The sequence below is a fragment of the Cynara cardunculus genome, assembly GCF_001531365.2.
Source record: "Cynara cardunculus var. scolymus isolate 2C chromosome LG 2, CcrdV1, whole genome shotgun sequence".
Lineage (NCBI taxonomy): Eukaryota > Viridiplantae > Streptophyta > Magnoliopsida > Asterales > Asteraceae > Cynara > Cynara cardunculus.
This window is the reverse complement of record NC_037529.1, coordinates 54,629,436-54,635,422: the sequence shown is the minus strand read 5'-3', so window position 1 is coordinate 54,635,422 and position 5,987 is coordinate 54,629,436. Positions and strand designations below refer to the sequence as shown.

Genomic DNA, 5,987 nt, shown 5'->3' with positions numbered 1-5,987 from the left:
ATTAATAAACAACATTTTACGCATAAAAATGGTTTTTAAAAATTTTTGTCAAATATTTTATAATATAATATAGATATCTATACTACATATTTAATCATTTAAGACAAAGTTTTGAATACAAGTTACTAAGCATAAGTTACAATAATTTTATGCAACAAATTCAGAAAACCCTTAATTACCAAACATTATGCATAAGGTACAAGTTGTATATGCAATACTTCCCTCTAACACCAAAAATTACCCATTTTGGGCCGGTATCTTCTTCTGTCTTTCTTCTTCTTCTGTTTCCTTACTCTACTACCACAAGACCAACAGCTTTCCTCTTCTTCTTATCCTTTTTCTGCGACCACAAAACAAAAAGACATTTTTGGTTAGAAACAGAGCGCTTTCTTCTTCACAGAACATAACAATGGTGGTATGGATGTATCACCTCGATCAGAGAACCGATTTCATCTATCAAAGTGATTTGATGTATCACAACCTCATTGATACATATAGATCCCACCTCCCTGTTGATTTAATTTCACAGATTCTTCAAAACCCTAGAATTTGGAGGTATTCTTTCTTTTTTGTATGCTTTCTTCCTATTTCGATTTCATCTTCTATACACACACATATGTTTCTTCATTGATTTTTGTGGGTCTGTTTCCTTTTGATTTTTGTGGGTGAAGAGCAGCTTTGGAATTCATTTATGTTCCGATTTCATCTTATACACACACACATATCTGTTTCTTCATTAAAAAAGAGTTATGGGTCTGTTTCCTTTTGATTTTTGTGGGTGAAGAGCAGTTGTTCTTCATGAAAAAAAAGTTCCCATAAAAAGACACAGGGCTTGGTTAATTTTTGTTTCCATTTCATTTCAGTTGGTGATCTACTTGCTCAAGTGCGAAAGAAGCAGCCTTGGGCCGACCCAAAGATTGTCAAGGTAAATGATTCATATTTCTTGTATTTATCAAGTTATAGAGTAAGTTAATACAATATTTTAGCAGCTTGTTTAATGAAATATCTAAAATGCAATAGTGCGTATAAGGAACAAGGACTAGCACATGGTGGAACATAGAACGAGAAAAATAAAAAGGAGAAAAAATAACGAGTAGGGGCATTGAGAAATACAAAAAAGTAAGGTATGTCAAAACACATAAACCAAGCAAGGATAAACATATCCTTAGCATAAACTATATTAGAACCCTTTATCATAAATATTGAGAAGATGAATCATGAAAAAGTAAGATGAGTGTACAGGTACAGGTATAGGTACAAGGACAGATAGTTCAAAGCAGAGGTTATTTTTATGGCAACAACAGGGACAGATAGTTGTATGATAGACAAATTTGAACATACAAGGAAATACTTCACTAACTTTCTTACCATCAACAATTTTGTAAGTGAAATCATTTGGGTATGCAGGAGGTAGTGAATTGGCAGCAGTTAAAATGTGAGTAACATTCAAGCTTTTCAAAAGGCTCTTGTTATTGGCAGCTCCAACAGAACCCAAATATAGACCCTAAAAATTAGAGAAAAACCAAAGTTGGTGATGAATAAAACATCAATAATCATGAGGGCCATCAGATACATTTTCATTCCATTGTTTGTTACCTCTTCAATTTGGGCTGGAACATTATCATCTTTAACATATTATCTGCATTATAGTTTAACCAAAGCATATGTTTTCTACTAATTAAGAAAGGACTACTAAATCCTGTGTTGAAAAACATGTCATCTATGAACAATGCATGCTAGCTTACATGTATGAGCAATGTGCACAACTATATATGACTTTTTACTTTACATTTGACTATTTTCCCTTCCACTCTCGGATCTGTCCAAAATCAAATCTGTCCATTGTTAGTTTTAGTCCATTAAGTTTGTGCATGGTTATGTAGTGTAGGTAAGTTGAACTTACTTGATGGTAAATTGGAAAATGGTAAGATAACTTGCAATTTTTGTTTCAACAGTTAAGTGCCTGTGAATAATGCAAGAAGCAAATGGTGAATTTGGTAGAAAAATAGTTCAAATAACTAACTTGTACCATGTCAAAGTTTTGATGACAGCAACATTAATTATTTTAAAAACACTTGACTTGTTCAAATGCTTCATTGCAATGTAAATCACCAGTGAAAACAAGGATTAACTTTTTTGACCAGATATGGATATTAGAGGAAAACCCAAGATATTTAAGATATATGTATATACACTAACCTGTAGAGCTAAGATATGACTGCACAAATCTTCGTCGCTCCTCCAAATCTGCAATTTTTGTTTCAATAGTTAAGTGCAGTTTTCATAGATTGATTAGATAATAAATATTCTTTTGTGTGTGTGCTTTTTCCATAAAGAAGAAATTCATCCCTACACATATAACCTGTTGAGTTAGGTGATGTTCTGCTGTCAGAATCTGCTGTTAGGATTTACATAACAAACAGTCATGTTAGGATTTACATAGCAAACAGTCATAGCTTGAACTATCAGCAGTTAGGTAGAAAAGCTAAAGGGAATTAATGTACACATATTGACCTCCATACTTGCTCAGCATTTGACAGCTTGTGGTTTAGCTCTAAACTGAGAGGTAAGAATACATTTCCTACACTGTAAAATCTTTGAATCACCCATGCCTTAACTTCTGAATACATAAAATCTTTGAAAACAAACAAATCTCTAACACAAGTAACTATAGAACCTTGTACATCTCTGCTATGTCACAACCACACACGCATATATAGACACACACGCATCATTTAAAGTTATGTGTGTATATATGCATGTACATACAATATTTCACCATTCATGTATACTAGAATCAGGTTAAATCTGTTGTAGGATTTCAAGGTCTGAAGTATTTCAACGTGAGAATATTGTGTATATATAGCATCTTAGTTTACAAAGTACCAAAATTAACAGCTTTTTTTTTTGTGTTTGTGAAGTTTGGTTATAAACAGCTGCCATCCTCATTTTGTTTTTGATTTCTGTATGGTTTGTTTCCATTTCATCTTATAGACACACACACACACACATCTGGCCACACTGTTCACTCCAACTTGTTTAGTGGTTGTAGGTAACTTTGCAGCAGTCTTGTACAATTTATTAAGCTGACACTTTTTTTGGTTGGAACTTTACATGAATATATCAACAGAAAAAATATGAGCTATTTGTATGTAGCAGTTTTATACAATTTACTCTAAAACTGAGTAGTTCAGTCTAAAGTTAGCAAAAAGAGGGTGTCAGTTTGAAGTCACAAGGCTCAACTTAAGACTTATGTTTTAAAAGGATGTGGTGATCCATAATGTGTCCAATTGGCATGGCTGCATTAAGTACACGTAACTTCTTCTTATGCTACATTATAGCCTTTACACCTTGGAACACAATACACAAGGTAATCACATTTCAACTTAAAAGTTAGAAAACTAAAACATGTTACCTTTTGTTCATGATGAGTAACTGTTCATGTGGCTATTGATCTTTTATGAGTAAGTTCCTTCTATTAATCTGATGAATTAAGTGGATTGTATATGAATGATATAAATAGATAGATTCATGGCAAAAGACTACAGCAGATGTTGTTTCCATTTCATCTTATACACACACAGAAACAGAATGTTGCAGGTTTAAGAAACAGAAACATAATGCTGTTTCCACCAGCTGTAGATTTAAGAAACAGAAACGACCTGTTTTTGTTTAAGTGGAACACAAAACATAACACACACACACAAGGGCATGTGGTTTGCAAATGAGACTGCATTCTGTTTTTAATCCTTGGTTTTGGACAGAGCAGGGCTAAGTCCTTGGTTTATTAAACCCATTATGTTAACTGTATTTAATCCTTGGTTTTGGACAGAGTAGGGCTAAGTCTAAGATTGAATAGCCCTGCTCTGTGTGTGTGTGTATAGATATAGATATAGATAGATATGTATAAGGATTTACATTAGCCCTGTATAACTGTTGGTCTTTGCTCCTGTATAACTGTTGTTGTGTGCATAGTGTGTGTGTGCCAAAGCAGCAACCTGACAAAATGGACTGTCTGCTTATTGAGAATATGAATCATGAAAAAGTAATATTATGAATCTGTTGTCATATGTATTAGATGAAATACATTAAATTAGTCAGTAAGTGTTGTCATATGTATTAGAAGAATATGTTGAATGCAAAATCCATTCAGTTAACACGATAAACACAAAATCCATTCAGTTAACACGATAAACACAAAATCCATTCCTGTTTACTTTCTACCTGAATGGCTTTCACTCTCCACTATTCTCAAAAGAAAGAACATTGCAATTAATGTTGGCAATTCTTAAGACTGTAACTCTACTTCTGCAATAGGTAAGTTTATTGCTTGCGTAGATAGACAATTAGATTTTAATGCTTAGATGTCAAATTTTATGTCATATTAAAGAAGAACTTAAAACTAGAACCAATGTTTCTATTAGTTTTACTCGATTATATAGATGAAGCTTCATATAGCTTTTCAATGATCTGTGACTCTGCTTCTATAATCGTGGATGTAAGTATACCTTAAGCCTTTACTAAGAGAAAAAAAAATGTATATGTCCTCCCGAAACATGGATGTTTGAAGTTTCAAGTTATGAAGTCCTAGTTTAAATTAAAAGAGGACACTCGAGACTTGGTACAGGGATGCAGTATCTGCTCTTGGCACTCTCAAGCCTTCCTTACCTTCTCCCAACCAAAACCTATGTCTGTTCTTAATTCGAATATTTTGCTTAGGATTAGATAATTTGTTATAGATGTAACTTAAACTGGTAAAAGTTCATACATCATGTGTCTTTTAGTATATCTGCTGCCAGTAGATTATTTATTGAATGATATATGTTTGGTGACAGGTTACATGATGTCGTGCACAGTGACAAACGTATGTATTTGGTCTTTGAGTACCTAGTCTAAGACTTGAAGAAACACATGGACTCTTGTTCGTAGCTCTCAAAGGATCCTCATCTTGTAAAAATGAGTTATCTTTTCATGCCTCCTAGAGGTTGGGGTGCACCCTGGGACTGAACTTAGTTGAAATACCAATGGTTTCCAAGTTCAATAACATTCTCTCTAGAAGTTTATAGTACATGAAGGCCCTTTTTTGAGAGGATTTGGATACCAAACAAGCAACATAGTGCAGTTTGTAGGGATGGTAATGAAGATCCTTTCAGATTTTCTTGCATTAAATAATTTTTGGTTATTGTTTTCAATTTTCAGATGTTCCTATATCAAATGTTACGTGGTATTGCTTATTGTCATTCTCATCGAGTTCTGCATAGAGATCTAAAGCCCCAGAATCTGTTGATAGATCACCATACCAATTGAGGGAGTTTGGTTATCGTTTGGTTATCATTTTTCTTCACTTGTCTATCATCACACTTTCGCTCCATCTTTAGCAAGATTCGTTCATGCATCCGTTTCTAATGAATTATATAAGTGAGATCATGTGTAAAGGAGGAGGAAAGGTACCGCATTTTAGAGTTTTAGTTGACTTGCAAAATAACCACATAAACTCATGATTCAAGGCCAAACTAATGTTTCAGAATTGTGATTCACCCGCGCTGCATCGCATAGGTACACCGCTAGTATATATATATATACATAAAATTAAAAAAATGTACAGAATATGGCGGTGCGGTGCAGTTTGAACTGCGGTTTAATAACTCAAACCGCAAACCGCACCGCATGGTGCGGTTTGGTAAAAATGCAAACCATAAAACGCACCGCGAATGTTCTAAACCGTGTTTTTGTGGTGCGGTGTGGACGGTTTGTATGAACACCCATTTGCTAGATGAACATCTCGATATTTTCACGATATTTGAATCTTCGCCTAGAAGGGCATTTGGAAACTTTTTTGCAAAATGATGTTATTGGCCCAAGAGTTTTGTTATCTTGATACAGTAACAAGATGATCCAGCACAAAGAGTTGATATGTTAAGAGTGAGAATAAAATAACATGAGAAGTTCCATAAAGATAAAAGCGACATATAGAGGAAACAACATGT

General features: G+C 33.9%; 1 long non-coding RNA gene across 1 annotated transcript; it reads left to right on the top strand.

The window, feature by feature from the left end:
- The first annotated feature begins 303 nt into the window (after positions 1–303).
- LOC112507568 lies at positions 304–5,257 on the top strand. Its single transcript, XR_003068544.1, has 3 exons — positions 304–555; positions 864–925; positions 4,836–5,257. It is a non-coding gene; the product is annotated as an uncharacterized LOC112507568 (long non-coding RNA).
- Positions 5,258–5,987: the final 730 nt, after the last annotated feature.